Source organism: Coregonus clupeaformis, chromosome 11 (assembly GCF_020615455.1).
Source record: "Coregonus clupeaformis isolate EN_2021a chromosome 11, ASM2061545v1, whole genome shotgun sequence".
Classification (NCBI taxonomy): Eukaryota; Metazoa; Chordata; class Actinopteri; order Salmoniformes; family Salmonidae; genus Coregonus; species Coregonus clupeaformis.
In genome coordinates this window covers 29,441,114-29,459,846 of record NC_059202.1, presented here as the reverse complement: position 1 = coordinate 29,459,846, position 18,733 = coordinate 29,441,114, and the positions used below count along the sequence as shown (strand labels likewise).

The following is an 18,733-nucleotide window of genomic DNA, read 5'->3' as shown; positions in this document are numbered from 1 at the left end:
AATTCTGTTTTAGGTCAGTTAGGATCACAACTTTATTTTAAGAATGTGAAATGTCAGAATAATAGTAGAGAGAATGATTTATTTCAGCTTTTATTTATTTCATCACATTCCCAGTGGGTCAGAAGTTTACATACACTCAATTAGTATTTGGTAGCATTGCCTTTAAATTGTTTAACTTGGGTCAAACGTTTCTGGTAGCCTTCCACAAGCTTCCCACAATAAGTTGGGTGAATTTTGGCCCATTCCTCCTGACAGAGCTGGTGTAACTGAGTCAGGTTTGTAGGCCTCCTTGCTCGCACACGCTTTTTCAGTTCTGCCCACAAATGTTCTATAGGATTGAGGTCAGGGCTTTGTGATGGCCACTCCAATAACTTGACTTTGTTGTCCATAAGCCATTTTGCCACAACTTTGGAAGTATGCTTGGGGTCATTGTCCATTTGGAAGACCCAAGCTTTAACTTCCTGACTGATGTCTTGATGTTGCTTCAATATATCCACATGATTTTCCTTCCTCATGATGCCATTTATTTTGTGAAGTGCACCAGTCCCTCCTGCAGCAAAGCACCCCCACAGTATGATGCTGCCACCCCCGTGCTTCACGGTTGGGATGGTGTTCTTCGGCTTGCAAGCCTACCCCTTTTTCCTCCGAACATAACGATGGACATTATGGCAAACAGTTCTATTTTTGTTCCCATGTGCAGTTGCAAACCGTAGACTGGCTTTTTTATGGCGGTTTTGGAGCAGTGGCTTCTTCCTTGCTGAGCGGCCTTTCAGGTTATGTCGATATAGGACTCGTTTTACTGTGGATATAGATACTTTTGTACCTGTTTCCTCCAGCATCTTCACAAGGTCCTTTTGCTGTTGTTCTGGGATTGATTTGCACTTTTCGCACCAAAGTACGTTCATCTCTAGGAGACAGAACGCGTCTCCTTCCTGAGCGTTATGACGGCTGCGTGGTCCCATGGTGTTTATACTTGCGTACTATTGTTGGTACAGATGAACGTGGTTCCATCAGACGTTTGGAAATTGCTCCCAAGGATGAACCAGACTTGTGGAGGTCTACAATTTATTTTCTGAGGTCTTGGCTGATTTCTTTTGATTTTCCCATGATGTCAAGCAGAGGCACTGAGTTTGAAGGTAGGCCTTGAAATACATCCACAGGTACACACCCCCAATTGACTCAAATTATGTCAATTAGCCTATCAGAAGCTTCTAAAGCCATGACATCATTTTCTGGAATTTTCCAAGCTGTTTAAAGGAACAGTCAACTTAGTGTATGGAAACTTCTGACCCACTGGAATTGTGATACAGTGAATTATAAGTGAAATAATCTGTCTGTAAACAATTGTTGGAAAAATTGCTTGTGTCATGCACAAAGTAGATGTCCTAACCGACTTGCCAAAACTATAGTTTGTTAACAAGAAATTTGTGGAGTGGTTTTAAAACGAGTTTTAATGACTCCAACCTAAGTGTATGTAAACTTCCTACTTCAACTGTACATAACATTGGGTTGAGTGAGTGATAGTCTGTCTGTGCTCTGTGACAGTGAGGGCCAGTGGGCTGGGTTATAGGGCTGCCCTGGGTAATTGCATGTTGGTGTTTTGCTTGGGTTAAAGTATGTTTAATTAGATTTACTCAAGGCATGAGGCGCCCACGTGTCAGAAGGGTGGCTGGGCTCCAGACATAACGCTGTTATTAGATTATGTGGGTTACTGTAACTTGTTATACTCCTTTAAAACATGCAGGTGGTACCTCTCGTTAAAGCTGGTTGTCCATGTTCACCTTGCCTTTGTTAGGCTAGGCTGTCTGGTCTAACTTTACATGGACATATGATGGCCATATGTGTCTGTGCTGGTGGTGAGGTTCTCACTCTATATTCTTGGTCATAACCAAGTCTGCTCTGTAAACATGGTTTAGTGTTGCTCATATCCCAGAACAGAATGTGGGGGTTAAATAACGTAAAGGTTTGCTTTGACTTTGCTAAGTGGCTCATTTTTTCTAAAACATCAAAACATGTTGATGTATCCAGGCAGGGAGTTAAAGAGACTTCGGGATTTTGGCAATGAGTCAGATTAACTTGTGGATACCATTTTTATGTCTCTGCTTGCGGTTTGAAGGAAGTTGCTAACTAGCGCTAGGGCAAATACTAACTAGCGTTAGCGCACTGGAAGTCTATGGGTATCTGCATGCTAGCAGATAGCCATATTATTGTGCTAACGCTAGTTAACATTGGCTCGCGAAACTACCTCCAACTTCCTTCATACTGGACACAGAGACATAAAAATGGTATCCACAAGTTCACCTGACTCTGGGGAAGTAGATAAAGGACCTCATTGCCAAAATCCTGAAGTATCCCTTTAAATTAATGAACAAGTGGAGTGAATGAGGTCAATGGATATTATTATCTGTGTGACAATCTGTAATATCTGTGTTGCGAATGGGAGGCTTGAGCAATATCTGAACCATCTCTGCGGCCTATTGTTAGTGTGTAGCATGAGTTGGCTCTAGAGGCCTGTAGCTGGGTGTGTGGGTGGGGCTTTGGATGGGGCTTCAAGTTGCCATTGGATCCCTGAGCAGAGCACTCCGCCCGGCCTGTGGAGCGGAAGGGGGTAGAGAAGGGGAAGGAAGAGTTTGTAGCTGTGTGATGCATGGCCCAGCGGTGTCTGATTTCAGGGAGCAGCCACATGAAGAAGGGGATCAGCTGGGCTCAGTGCACACAGCTAGGCCTGGGCGCTCCTCTCCTCCTGGCATGAGCATGCTCAGTAAACAAACAGGAAACCCCGGGCCTTCAGATATATAGTAGGAAACCCAGGGCCTTTAGACATATAGCAGGAGCCGGCGGAGGCAGGAGGCAGCTGTGTCTAAGCAACACTCTAGATGTGGTTTAGGATTATTTATATATATATTTATATTTATATATAGATTTACAGTACCAGTCAAAAGTTTGGACACACCTACTCATTCAAGGGTTTTTCTTTATTTTTACTATTTTCTACATTGTAGAATAATAGTGAAGACATAAAAACTATGAAATAACACATATGGAATCATGTAGTAATCAAAACATAGTTTATATTTGAGATTCTTCAAATAGCCACCCTTTGACTTGATGACAGCTTTGCACACTCTTGGCATTCTCTCAACCAGCTTCACCTGGACTGCTTTTCCAACAGTCTTGAAGGAGTTCCCACATATGCTGAGCACTTGTTGGCTGCTTTTCTTTCACTCTGCTGTCCAACTCATCCCAAACCATCTCAATTGGGTTGAGGTCGGGTGATTGTGGAGGCCAGGTAATCTGATGCAGCACTCCATCACTCTCCTTCTTGGTCAAAAAGCCCTTGCACAGCCTGAAGGTGTGTTGGGTCATTGTCCTGTTGAAAAACAAATGATAGTCCCACTAAGCCCAAACCAGATGGGATGGCATATCACTGCAGAATGCTGTGGTAGCCATGCTGGTTAAGTGTGCCTTGAATTCTAAATAAATCACAGACAGTGTCACCTGCAAAGCACCCCCACACCATAACACCTCCTCCTCCATGCTTTACGGTGGGAACTACACATGTGGAGATCATCCGTTCACCCACACCGCGTCTCACAAAGACATCAAGGCAGCAATTCGACCATGAAGGCCTGATTCACAGTCTCCTCTGAACAGTTGATGTTGAGATGTGTCTGTTACTTGAAATCTGTGAAGCATTTATTTGGGCTGCAATTTCTGAGGCTGGTAACTCTAATGAACTTATCCTCTGCAGCAGAGGTAACTCTGAGTCTTCCATCCCTGTGGCCGTCCTCATGAGAGCTAGTTTCATCATAGCGCTTGATGGTTTTTGCGACTGCACTTGAATAAACTTTCAAAGTTCTTGAAATGTTCCATTTTTGACTGACCTTCATGTCTTAAAGTAATGATGGACTGTCGTTTCTCTTTGCTTTTTTGAGCTGTTCTTGCTATAATATGGACTTGGTCTTTTACCAAATAGGGCTATCTTCTGTATACCCCCCTACCTTGGCACAACACAACTTATTGGCTCAAACGCATTAAGAAGTAAATACATTTCACAAATTAACTTTTAAGAAGGCACACCTGTTAATTGAAATGCATTCCAGGTGACTACCTCATGAAGCTGGTTGAGAGAATACCAAGAGTGTGCAAAGCTGTCATCAAGGCAAAGTGTGGCTATTTGAAGAATCTCAAATATAAAATATATTTTGATTTGTTTAACACTTTCTTGGTTACTACATGATTCCATATGTCTTGACTATTATTCTACAATGTAGAAAAACCCTTGAATGAGTAGGTGTGTCCAAACTTTTGACTGGTACTGTATATTTAAATACAGTGGGGGAAAAAAGTATTTAGTCAGCCACCAATTGTGCAAGTTCTCCCACTTAAAAAGATGAGAGAGGCCTGTAATTTTCATCATAGGTACACGTCAACTATGACAGACAAATTGAGGAAAAGAAATCCAGAAAATCACATTGTAGGATTTTTTATGAATTTATTTGCAAATTATGGTGGAAAATAAGTATTTGGTCAATAACAAAAGTGTCTCAATACTTTGTTATATACCATTTGTTGGCAATGACACAGGTCAAACGTTTTCTGTAAGTCTTCACAAGGTTTTCACACACTGTTGCTGGTATTTTGGCCCATTCCTCCATGCAGATCTCCTCTAGAGCAGTGATGTTTTTGGGCTGTCGCTGGGCAACACAGACTTTCAACTCCCTCCAAAGATTTTCTATGGGGTTGAGATCTGGAGACTGGCTAGGCTACTCCAGGACCTTGAAATGCTTCTTACGAAGCCACTCCTTCGTTGCCCGGGCGGTGTGTTTGGGATCATTGTCATGCTGAAAGACCCAGCCACGTTTCATCTTCAATGCCCTTGCTGATGGAAGGAGGTTTTCACTAAAAATCTCACGATACATGGCCCCATTCATTCTTTCCTTTACACGGATCAGTCGTCCTGGTCCCTTTGCAGAAAAACAGCCCCAAAGCATGATGTTTCCACCCCCATGCTTCACAGTAGGTATGGTGTTCTTTGGATGCAACTCAGCATTCTTTGTCCTCCAAACACGACGAGTTGAGTTTTTACCAAAAAGTTATATTTTGGTTTCATCTGACCATATGACATTCTCCCAATCCTCTTCTGGATCATCCAAATGCACTCTAGCAAACTTCAGATGGGCCTGGACATGTACTGGCTTAAGCAGGGGGACACGTCTGGCACTGCAGGATTTGAGTCCCTGGCGGCGTAGTGTGTTACTGATGGTAGGCTTTGTTACTTTGGTCCCAGCTCTCTGCAGGTCATTCACTAGGTCCCCCGTGTGGTTCTGGGATTTTTGCTCACCGTTCTTGTGATCATTTTGACCCCACGGGGTGAGATCTTGCGTGGAGCCCCAGATCGAGGGAGATTATCAGTGGTCTTGTATGTCTTCCATTTCCTATTAATTGCTCCCACAGTTGATTTCTTCAAACCAAGCTGCTTACCTATTGCAGATTCAGTCTTCCCAGCCTGGTGCAGGTCTACAATTTTGTTTCTGGTGTCCTTTGACAGCTCTTTGGTCTTGGCCATAGTTGAGTTTGGAGTGTGACTGTTTGAGGTTGTGGACAGGTGTCTTTTATACTGATAACAAGTTCAAACAGGTGCCATTAATACAGGTAACGAGTGGAGGACAGAGGAGCCTCTTAAAGAAGAAGTTACAGGTCTGTGAGAGCCAGAAATCTTGCTTGTTTGTAGGTGACCAAATACTTATTTTCCACCATAATTTGCAAATAAATTCATTAAAAATCCTATAATGTGAATTTCTGGATTTTTTTTCTCTCAATTTGTCTGTCATAGTTGGCGTGTACCTATGATGAAAATTACAGGCCTCTCTCATCTTTTTAAGTGGGAGAACTTGCACAATTGGTGGCTGACTAAATACTTTTTTTCCCCACTGTATATATGGGGGATTGGAAATGATGCCACAATCTATAAGCAATATTAAAGCTGATCTACCCCCTAAAAAAAAGAAAGAAAAAAAGAACTTGACACAACTGTGGGAAGCATTGGAGTCAACATGGGCCAGCATCCCTGTGGAACGCTTTCTACACATTGTAGAGTCCATGCCCTGATGGATTGAGGCTGTTCTGATGGCAAAAAGGGGATGCAACTCAATATTAGGAAGGTTTTCCTAATGCTTTGTACATTCAGTGTATGTGCTGGTATTCTCATTAACAGGGAGGAAAGCAAACATAACCTGATCACTCTGAGGATCCGATCCGATCCCAGCCCTGCTCTCCACCGCAGATATTCTGCTCTCAGACGCAAGATCAGCTATTACAACTCTGATGTAATACATTCATACATACAGTTCTTAGTTGGCCTCATATTTGTGGCCAGCTGGATTACCTAATTTTGCAACACAGCATTTACTTTCAAAACTCTACTTGGCTGATGTACTGACGTCAGAGCCACTGACAAAGTAAATATTCCATAACTAAAGCAGTGTTCTCTGGAAGCATGCAACATATCACTCTTTGTGCCTGTTGTGGTGGGTAAGGCTAAGTACAGGATTCTGTCAAGAGAGGGGAGAAAAAAACGTTCAGTGTGCGGTGGCAGAAAGCATGCAGAAAACAAGTTATTTGATTTATACTCTAAAATGTTCTCTAGGAGTACCTCTCCTACACACTGAGCCAGGCATTGAACTAGACTAACAGCTGCAGAGCAACGTGACTGAGATGTGCTGCAGTACTTGTGTATGTGGTCACTATTGGTTGCTTATTCCTGCTGTGTGTCTGCTGTTTCCAGTCCATTACGTGACGTTTGTCAACTTTTTACATTACATTTTACTCATTTAGCAGACAATCTTATCCAGAGCGACTTACAATTAGTGAGTGCATACATTTTCATTTTATTCTAAATATTGAACAGTCAAGTAACCCCCCTGTTCTATAAACTCAAGTAACCCCCCTGTTCTATATGGAACACATAAGTTAAGTGATGTGAGAAGAGTTGATACGCTTTGAAACACATGACTGTTTAGTCTCTGGTGCCCCACCCATAGGGCTGCAGGATGAGGAGGGAGGAAGTGACTAGACTACACAATGGAGAAGTTCATTCCATTTCTCTGTTTCTCTCTTTCTTCATCTCTCCTTGACTCCTAACCTTTGACAATGAGACTGTGAGCGCAGAGTTAGCCCCCTGGTGTAGGGTGCTGGCTGTGGTGTAGTGTGAGTAGAGGGGTCAGGAATGTAACAGGGCCGGGGCAAACCTCACCATGCCAGCCACTCTTGACAGAACTCATTCAAATGTGCAGTGTGGCTGTGCTGTGGCTGGCACATGCTGGTGTTCACATAGGGAGAGACATTTCAACAAGGGATCCTCATCCTGCACATAGCACAAGCTCTAGAAAAAGCTAATTATTTTTCCAATATTGTGTTTGAACTTGTTTCTGACAGTAGAGGTTTAGGCTCTGTGTGATTTTAAGCCAACATGGACCAACTCTGGTCATGGCCTTGGTGCTAAATGATTCAGAGTAGTGGAGCAGTGTGGATAATTCAATGATCGGTTTCAACTCGCTATTTGCATTTGAGGTTTGGTCCAACAGAATCAGTCATATGGATACCGAAACACATTGAGACATTATTTTTACTTTAATAGAGAAGTTAAACATTTCTAACGATACCTTATTTATGTCTCAACTCCTCAAATTGCGTGCAGAGAAGACACTAAAATGGGAATATCAATGAACATTGATTCTGGAAAATGTATGCCCAGTTTGTTGCGCACGGTACATTTACATTTACGTCATTTAGCAGACGCTCTTATCCAGAGCGACTTACAAATTGGTGCATTCAACTTATGATAGCAAGTGGGACAACCACTATTTTTCTTCTTTTTTTTATGGGGGTGGTGGGGGGTGGAAGGATTACTTTATACTATTCCAGGTATTCTTTAAAGAGGTAGGGTTTCAAGTGTCTCTGGAAGGTGGTCAGTGACTCCGCTGTGCTGGCATCGTGGGGGAGCTTGTTCCACCATTGGGGTGCCAGAGCAGCAAATAGCTTTGACTGGGCTGAGCGGGAACTGTGCTTCTGTAGAGGTAGGGGAGCTAGCAGGCCAGAGGTGGATGAACGTAGTGCCCTCGTTTGGGTGTAGGGTCTGATCAGAGCCTGAAGGTAAGGAGTTGCTGTTCCCCTCACAGCTCCGTAGGCAAGCACCATGGTCTTGTAGTAGATGCGAGCCTCAACTGGAAGCCAGTGGAGTGTGCGGAGGAGCGGGGTGACATGAGAGAACTTGGGAAGGTCGAACACCAGACGGGCTGCGGCGTTCTGGATAAGTTGTAGGGGTTTAATGGCACAGGCAGGGAGCCCAGCCAACAGCGAGTTGCAGTAATCCAGACGGGAGATGACAAGTGCCTGGATTAGGACCTGTGCCGCTTTCTGTGTAAGGTAGGGTCGTACTCTGCGAATGTTGTAGAGCATGAACCTGCAGGATCGGGTCACCACTTTGATGTTAGCGGAGAACGACAGGGTGTTGTCCAGGGTCATGCCAAGGGTCTTTGCACTCTGGGAGGAGGACACAATGGAGTTGTCAACCGTGAGGGCGAGATCATGGAGCGGGCAGTCCTAGGGATACTGGTCTGTAGTTGTTGACATCGGAGGGATCGAGTGTAGGTCCCCTTTTTTGAGGAGGGGTGCAACTCTCGCTCTCTTGAAGACGGAAGGGACATGGCCAGCGGTCAAGGATGAGTTGATGAGCGAGGTGAGATAAGGGAGAAGGTCTCCGGAAATGGTCTGGAGAAGAGAGGAGGGGATAGGGTCAAGCGGGCAGGTTGTTGGGCGGCCGGCCGTCACAAGTCGCAAGATTTCATCTGGAGAGAGAGGGGAGAAAGAAGTCAAAGCATAGGGTAATGGCAGTGTGAGCAGGACCAGCGTTGTCATTTGACTTAATAAATGAGGATCGGATGTCGTCAACCTTCTTTTCAAAATGGTTGACGAAGTCATCCACAGAGAGGGAGGAGGAGGAGGATTCAGCAGGGAGGAGAAGGTGGCAAAGAGCTTCCTAGGGTTAGAGGCAGAGGCTTGAAATTTAGAGTGGTATAAAGTGGCTTTAGCAGTGGAAACAGAGGAAGAGAATGTAGAGAGGAGGGAGTGAAAAGATGACAGGTCTGCAGGGAGTCTAGTTTTCCTACATTTCCGCTCGGCTGCCCGGAGCCCTCTTCTGTGAGCTCGCAATGAGTCGTCAAGCCACGGAGCAGGAGGGGAGGACCGAGCCGGCCGGGAGGATAGGGGACATAGAGAGTCAAAAGATGCAGAAAGGGAGGAGAGGACGGTTGAGGAGGCAGAATCAGGAGATCGGAGGGAGAAGGATTTAGCAGAGGGAAGAGATGATAGGATGGAAGAGGAGAGAGTAGCGGGAGAGAGAGAGAGCGAAGGTTGCGACGGCAGAATAGGGGCAGAGTGAGTAGTGTTGGAGGAGAGCGAGAGAGAAAAGGATACAAAGTAGTGGTTGGAGACTTGGAGGGGAGTTGCAGTGAGATTAGTAGAAGAACAGCATCTAGTAAAGATGAGGTCAAGTGTATTGCCTGCCTTGTGAGTAGGGGGAGACGGTGAGAGGGTGAGGTCAAAAGAGGAAAGGAGTGGAAAGAAGGAGGCAGAGAGAAATTAGTCAAAGGTAGGGAGGTTAAAGTCACCCAGAACTGTGAGGGGTGAGCCATCCTCAGGAACGGAACTTATCAAGGCATCAAGCTCATTGATGAACTCTCCAAGGGAACCTGGTGGGCGATAAATGACAAGGATGTTAAGCTTGAATGGGCTAGTGACTGTGACAGCATGGAATTCAAATGAGGAGATAGACAGATGGTTCAGGGGAAAAAGAGAGAATGTCCACTTGGGAGAGATGAGGATTCCTGTGCCACCGCCACGCTGACCAGATGCTCTCGGGATATGCGAGAACACATGGTTAGACGAGGAAAGAGCAGTAGGAATAGCAGTGTTTTCTGTGGTAATCCATGTTTCCGTCAGCGCCAAGAAGTCGAGGGACTGGAGGGTAGCATAGGCTGAGATGAACTCTGCCTTGTTAGCCGCAGAACGGCAGTTCCAGAGGCTGCCAGAGACCTGGAACTCCACGTGGGTCGTGCGTGCAGGGACCACCAGATTAGAGTGGAACAGCCACGTGGTGTGAAGCGTTTGTATGGCCTGTGCAGAGAGGAGAGAACAGGGATAGACGGACACATAGTTGACAGGCTACAGAGAAAGGCTACAATAATGCAAAGGAGATCAGAATGAAATGAACTAAACATCTGGGAAAGCGAGAGAGGGGGTACTATGTACCGCTAGCAGCTTTTTAGCCAAATACTGTTATACTAGTTGTCTAGTCTGTGTTTTATAAATGTGCAATAAGCATAAAACACAATTATATAAGGAATTGGCAACTAGTTATATAAATAAGGTAGGATACTTGATTTCAACATCTGAACAAAGTGAACAGACTAGCTTGCTGTTCAAACAGTTGGAGACGGACATAATGGTGTGTTCATAACAATTCAACTGTCTTCCTTGTTAGCTAGCAAATAGATCCAAGTTGGCTAAACTTGAGATATTAACATTAGCTGGCTACTCACTAAAATGTGGGCTTGTGCTTGAGAGATTGTGTTAATTTTCTATAATGCCTGCTACAAGAAGTTAGTCATTGTTAGTGAATGTGCATTATGCATGGTTCAGGTTACATTTGTAACAAAAATGGTATTTTCATAGACAGACTTGAAAGCCAGATCAGTGATTATTGCAACAAAGCAGGTTAGACTATTTTGATAAAATAAATACATAATTAGTGGGTCTTATGGTTGTGAAAGGCTTATACAGTGAGGGAAAAAAGTATTTTTTTTATTTTTTGGGGGGGGTAGATCAGCTTAATATTGCAGATAGATTGTAAATTCCATCAATGTAATTGTCTGCATCACTTCCAATCTCCCATGTTTTTTTATATATATATTCCCCTTTATTACTTTCCAACCCCGCCACCCTTTCCCTACTTGGGGTAAACTAGTGAACAACAATGCTTAGGCCTCTACTTCCAGCTTATAGTTACTATCTACATTTTATGGACACAGTCAATTTTACAATAATTATATTTTGTTTGTTTTTTTCTCCTGAACTTCTTCTACTCTCAACCTCTCCGATCATTGTCATGATGTCCATCCGGTTTGCTTCTATATGCCATATCTTTCTAACTGTGCTCTTTCCCAAAAGCTCCCAACATACAACCTATATACTTATTATGGACACAGTATGCTTACATTATTAGTTATCTTGTTATTATTTTGTTGTTAGTTGTTATTAGTCCCATCCTTCAATTCCATTCAACACCTCCCATATATCTCTTAACACCATCCATATAGGATTTCTATTTGCCTTATATATTTCAACTGTACTGTGATGTTTTACAAAAATTCTGAACCTTTCTATTCTCATTGTTTCTACAGATTGTGAATTAAAAATAAACATTTTTGCTAAAAGTATTATTATATTATCGATTGACTATGACTTTTCAGATCACCCAGTAATGCTATCTGAAAGGTTAGCTCCAGGTAAATATTGCAATCCTTTAGCCATTCCTGGACCTGTGTCCAAAAACAAGCTACAAATGGACAGTACCAAAACAAATGATCTAATGATTCTGTCTCTTCGCAGCAAAATCTGCAGAGCTGGGAAGATTGTATCCCCCATATAAATAACATTCTATTGGTAGCAAGAATTTTAGATAATAATTTAAATTGAAAGATTCTAATTTTTGAATCCGGTGTCGTTTTGCGTATAAGTTCATAAACACTATGCCATAGGATCGGTACGTCAACAATCTCTTCCAAACTATTTTGCAATCTATATGGGACGGCTGTCAATCCTTTGGTCCTTAAATGAAACTGATATACTTTTTTATTTATCACAGTTTTCCTTAACCAATTATGTTCTTTAATGCAAGGCCGACAAAAAGTATTTGATCCCCTGCTGATTTTGTACGTTTGCCCACTGACAAAGAAATGATCAGTCTATAATTTTTATGGTAGGTTTATTTGAACAGTGAGAGACAGAATAACAACAAAAAATCCAGAAAAACGCATGTCAAAAATGTTATAAATTGATCTGCATTTTAATGAGGGAAATAAGTATTTGACCCCCTCTCAATCAGAAAGATTTCTGGCTCCCAGGTGTCTTTTATACAGGTAACGAGCTGAGATTTGGAGCACACTCTTAAAGGGAGTGCTCCTAATCTTAGTTTGTTACCTGTATAAAAGACACCTGTCCACAGAAGCAATCAATCAATCAGATTCCAAACTCTCCACCATGGCCAAGACCAAAGAGCTCTCCAAGGATGTCAGGGACAAGATTGTAGACCTACACAAGGCTGGAATGGGCTACAAGACCATCGCCAAGCAGCTTGGTGAGAAGGTGACAACAGTTGGTGCGATTATTCGCAAATGGAGGAAACACAAAAGAACTGTCAATCTCCCTCGGCCTGGGGCTCCATGCAAGATCTGCAAGGGGTCTAATACTTATTTCCCTCAATAAAATGCAAATCAATTTATAACATTTTTGACATGTGTTTTTCTGGATTTTTTTGTTGTTCTTCTGTCTCTCACTGTTCAAATAAACCTACCATTAAAATTATAGACTGATCATGTCTTTGTCAGTGGGCAAACGTACAAAATCAGCAGGGGATCAAATACTTTTTTAGGTATAATTTCACAAGCCTTAAAATATTGCTGACTGTTTGAAATGCAGTGTATTTGACCTTTAATTGTACAACAAAGCTTATTTAGAGAAAACATTTGAAAAATCTAGATCAGGGGTGTCAAACTCATTTTAGCTCAGGGGCCACATGGAGGAAAATCTATTCCCAAGTGGGCCGGACCGGAAAAATCATGGTATATATAACTTAAAAACAACAACTTCAGATTGTTTTCTTTGTTTTAATACGATCAACATACAACATAAAGCTGGAGCCTGAGGACAGTGTGTCCAAAATAGTACAAGCACAACATCACTATTAATCATAAAACACGTCAAGTTTATTTGAAAATTCTAAAGAAAAAGAACACACAAACACACAATGCCTCAGTGATTAACAGAACTGTTTCACAGATCACAGAACTATATCAGGGTGTCATTTCTCAGGCAGAAATGTAGATACAAATAATGAAATCCTGTTCCCCAAACAAGTGCAAGAACCACAGAGTCAAGAATAGGTTAAATATACAAATAAAATAAAATCAATTAAAAACAATAGCACATCAACATAAAAACATATAAACATAAATCTGAAAGCGTTGCTCAAACTCCCGTAACAGTCCCGTTATTTTATCTTTGAACCGCTTCATGTCTGCCACATGTTGGGTCGCGCACACATTTTTCAGACAGGGGAAGTGTGCTGCATCACCACCGGCAAGTTGCGTCTCCCACAATGACAGCTTCAACTTGAAAGAACGTATGCTGTCATAATACTGCGTGACAACTTTGTTGCGCCCCTTGCAGCTGTTTGTTCAAGTTATTCAGGTGCTCTGTAACATCCACCATAAATGCAAGGTCCGGCATCCATTCTGCGGAATGAAATTCTAACACTGGTTTGCCCTTTTCTTCCATGAACTGTTCAATTTCTTCTCGTAAATCAAAGAAACGCCTCAGCACAGCACCTCGGCTTAACCATCTTACCTCAGTGTGGTATGGCAGGCCATAGATGTGGTCTTTCTCTCTGAGAAGGCTGTCAAACTGACGGTGATTCAGGCTTCTGGATCGGATGAAATTAACAGTTTGGATGACCACCTTCATGACGTTATCCATCTTTAATGACTTGCAACACAAAGCCTCCTGGTGCAAAATACAGTGAAAAGTCAAAAAATCACGTCCTCCATTTGCAGATTGCACTTTCTCTCTGAACTTTGTCACAACGCCTGCTTTTTTCCCGATCATTGAGGGCGCACCATCTGTAGCCAGGCTGACAGCGCGGGACCAGTCCACTCCGACCCTGTCCAGCGCGCCGACGAGTGCGGTAAAAATATCAGCTGCTGTCGTTGTATCTGTCATCGGCACCAACTCCACGAACTCCTCGGTGACGGTCAATGTGTCATCAACTCCGCGGATGAAAAAATGGCCAGTTGTGCAACATCTGTAATGTCCTTGCTTTCATCAATTGCAACCGAAAACGCAATAAATGACTACTTTTTGCTTCAACTGGCTGTCCAAATCCACTGAAAGATCGGAAATCCTGTCTGCAACTGTGTTTCTTGTCAGGCTGATATTTGCAAAAGCCTGCCGCTTTTCAGGGCACACAATCTCCGCTGCCTTCATCATGCATGTTTTTACAAATTCACCCTCACTAAATGGTTTTGAAGCCACTGCGATTTCATTAGCAATGAGGTAGCTAGCTTTCACTGCAGCGTCACTGATGTCTCGGCTGTGAGTAAACACAGACTGCTGTTTCTTCAGACCCGCCAACAGTTCATTCACCTTCTCTCATCTCCGCTGTCCTTGAAAGTTGTCATATTTGTCGGCATGAAGACTCACATAGTGGCGACGAAGGTTATATTCTTTCAGCACTGCAACATGCTCTGAACACACCAAACATACAGCTTTCCCATTCAATTCCGTGATTAAATAGGATGACCATTTTTCTTGGAACACTCTGCACTCTGCGTCCACTTTTCTCTTTTTTGAAAGAGACATATTGGGGCAATGAGGGTGCCAAAGCACATAATGTTAAAAGTAGAAGCCGTAATAAATATCGCGGGCAAAACAAAGTAGCTCATTGGCTGCACGTGCTTGACCTACTTGCTCTGCCCCGGTATAAACAGTTTGCTTGCTTAACACAATTGCTATGGAACAGCAGTTTATTTTATATAAAAATTGCAGCGCATTTTTATACTTTCCACATTTTTTTATATTTTTTAAATCATCTCGGGGGCCGGATTAAACCCGTTTGCGGGCCTGATCCGGCCCGCGGGCCGTACGTTTGACACCCCTGATCTAGATATACAGTGCATTCGGAAAGTATTCAGACACCTTCCCTTTTTCCACATTTTGTTACGTTACAACCTTGTTAACCTAACCTAACCTAAAATTGATTAAATAAAATGTTTTCCTCATCAAGCTACACACAATTTTGCAAATGTATATAAAAATTTATTTTAAAAAACAAACAGAAATACCTTATTTACATAAGTATTCAGACCCTTTGCTATGAGACTCGAAATTGAGCTCAGGTGCATCCTGTTTCCATTGCTCTTCCTTGAGATGTTTCTACAACTTGATTGGAGTCCACCTGTCTTAAATTGATTGGAGATGATTTGGAAAGGCACACACCTGTTTATATAAGGTCCCAGAGTTGACAGTGCATGTCAGAGCAAAAACCAAGCCATGAGGTCGAAGGAATTGGCTGTAGAGCGCCGAGACAAGATTGTGACGAGGCACAGATTTGGGGAAGGGTACCAAAACATTTCTGCAGCATTGAAGATCCCTCCATCATTCTTAAATGGAAGAAGTTTGGAACCACCAAGACTCTTCCCAGAGCTGGCCGCCCGGCCAAACTGAGCAATCAGGGGAGAAGGGCCTTGGTCAGGGAGATGATCAAGAACCTGATGGTCACTCTGACAGAGCTCCAGGTTGCTTCTGTGGAGATGGGAGAACCTTCCAGAAGGACAACCATCTCTGCAGCACTTTATGGTAGAGTGGCCAGATGGAAGCCACTCCTCAGTAAAAGGCACATGACAGCCCGCTTGGAGTTTGCCAAAAGGCACCTACAGGACTCTCAGACCATGAGAAACAAGATTCTCTGGTCTGATGAAACCAAGATTGAACTCTTTGGCCTGAATGCCAAGCGTCGCATCTGGAGGAAACCTGGCACCATCCCTACAGTGAAGCATGGTGGTGGAAGCATCATGCTGTGGGGATGTTTTTCAGTGGCAGGGACTGGGAGACTAGTCAGGATCGAGGGAAAGATGAACGGAGCAAAGTACAGAGAGATCCTTGATGAAGAAAACCTGCTCCAGAGCACTCAGGACCTCAGACTGGGGTAAAGGTTCACCTTGCAACAGGACAACGACCCTAAGCACACAGCCAAGACAACGCAGGAGTGGCTGCGGGACAAGTCTCTGAATGTCCTTGAGTGGCCCAGCCAGAGCCCGCACTTGAACCCGATCGAATATCTCTGGAGAGACTGAGTAAAGGGTCTGAATACATATGTAAATGTGATATTTAATGTATTACTTTTTTCTTCTCGACATTTGCATACATTTCTAAAAACCTGTTTTTGCTTTGTCATTATGGGGTATTGTGTGTAGATTGATGAGAAAATCAATTTTAGAATAAGGCTGTGTGTCACGCCCTGACTCAGGGGACGGTTATTTGTTGAGTCAGGGTGTGTATATTTCGTTTTGTGTTTATTTCTATGTTTAGTTTCTAGATCGTTTAGATCTATGTTGGCCAGGGTGGTTCCCAATCAGAGGCAGCTGTAGCTCTTTGTCTCTGATTGGGGACCATACTTAGGCAGCCGTTTGGCACCAGTCTGTGTGGGATCTTGTTCCGTAAAGGTATGTTATTAGTCTACCTTGGACTTCACGTTTCGTTTGTTTTTTTTGTCGTGTGTTCAGTACGTCAATAAATATGGATGCATATCACGCTGCGCCTTGGTCCTTCTCGTTAATGAACGATCGTGACAGAAGATCCCGCAATCCTGGATCAAGCAGCGTGATGAGGAGAGAGGATGGACTTGGGAGGAGATGAGCGAGAGTCTGGCAAGAGGGATGGAGGCCATGAGCACGGGGGAGAGACAAGCCCCAAAAAAATTTAGGGGGGGGCTCACGCCGTGGATGACGAGGCAGCAGGAGGCCGCGATAGAGCGGTTCAGCCGTTTAGCACAGGAGGCCGCCAGATTAAGGGGGTCATTGGTGCAGAGGGAGCAGAAGGAAAGTGTAGAGGCACGGCGAGAGGAGCTGGTTAGGCAGCAGAAGGAGCGGGGGTTAATGAAGGAACCCAGTCCCGCTCCTCGCACCAATCGAGTGGTGGGTGTCGCCAGTCCGGTCCGGCCCGTTCCTGATTCCCGCACTAAGCCAGTGGTGCGCATCGCCAGCCCGGTCCGGCCTGTTCCTGTCCCTCGCACCAAGTCAGTGGTGCGCGTCGCCATCCCGGTCCGACCTGTTCCTGTCCCTCGCACCAAGCCAGTGGTGCGCGTCGCCAGCCCGGTCCGACCTGTTCCTGTCCCTCGCACCAGGCCAGTGGTGCGCGTCGCCAGTCCGGTACGGCCCGTTCCTGCTCCCCGCACCAAGCCAGTGGTGCGCGTCGCCAGTCCGGTACGGCCCGTTCCTGCTCCCCGCACCAGGCCAGTGGTGCGCGTCGCCAGCCCAGTCCGGCCCGTTCCTGCGCCCCGCACCAAGCCAGTGGTGCGTGTGTCCAGTCCGGCACGGCCCATGCCTGTTCCACCGGTGCGGTCAGCTGTTCCACTCCGGAGCCAGAGCAATCCGCTCCACCGGGGTCCAGTCCAGCTCCGGTCAGCGGCTCCACTCCGGAGCCAGAGCAGTCCGCTCCACCGGTGCCTGATCCAGTTCCGGTCAGCGGCTCCACCCCGGAGCCAGAGCAGTTCGATCCACCGTCGTCGGGTCCAGCTCCAGTCAGCGGTTCCAGTCCAGACCCAGACGTCAGCCCCTCTCCAGGTTCGGGGTCTCCCACACCAGGGTCCAGACAGGGCGTGGTACTTCGTGGGAGGAAGGAGAGAGGAAGCAACGCGCCAAGGTCCAGACCAGACCAGGGGCACAACGGGGAGGTGGAGAGTAAGTGGTGGTTACACCCGGAGCCGTATCCGCCTCCGAGGCGGAATGCCCACCCGGCCCCTACCCTATTAGGTTTATGTGGCGCGGTCGGAGTCCGCACCTTTGGGGGGGTACTGTCACGCCCTGACTCAGGGGACGGTTATTTGTTGAGTCAGGGTGTGTATATTTCGTGTTGTGTTTATTTCTATGTTTAGTTTCTAGATCGTTTAGATCTATGTTGGCCAGGGTTGTTCCCAATCAGAGGCAGCTGTAGCTCGTTGTCTCTGATTGGGGACCATACTTAGGCAGCCGTTTGGCACCAGTTTGTGTGGGATCTTGTTCCGTAAAGGTATGTTATTAGTCTACCTTGGACTTCACGTCCTAAATAGCCTACATGATTTGGAAGAAAGAATCACATTGTAAATACATAGAAAATATATTTCACAAACTTAAACCCCTGCGGGTTGTCTTTTGTCTCATTGTTTAGTTCTCTTTTTCCTCTTTGTTTTCTTTCTTCTTCAACACCTGTTGTCCATATTGGGCTTTCACAGTCTAAAAGTGGCCCAAGGCCCAGTTAACCTTGCATGCTCATGCTCTTGGACAGCAATTAATTATACTTATTCTGACTCTTATGCAGTGATTGTCTTTTTTCAGACTATTCCCTTTGGTGTCTTAAGCCTTTTGTCATTGTTGAGGAGCACTTCATGATTTTACTTTGTATTGGTTGGATTTGTTTTAGACTCTTGACCTTTTGTACTTTTGATTGCTTGAAAGATAAACTTTTGTCCACAGATGCTTTCAGATTGCATTCGTATTGCCGATGACAGGCCTAAAACCTTTTGCAAACAAGTCATTCTGGCTGCTCAAATAATTAAATAGTGTCTTGTCACATAGTGTCTTGTCTAACTCCCTGGCAACATTTACATAAGTGGAACAGCTTTTGACAGTTTTAAATGAGA

The 18,733-nt window shown here is 44.4% G+C and overlaps 1 protein-coding gene across 5 annotated transcripts in view; it reads left to right on the top strand.

Annotated features, from left to right (window-relative positions):
• Positions 1–18,733, top strand: part of LOC121576747 (A-kinase anchor protein 13) — a 167,643-nt gene that overhangs the window by 44,455 nt on the left and 104,455 nt on the right. The window lies entirely within an intron of this gene.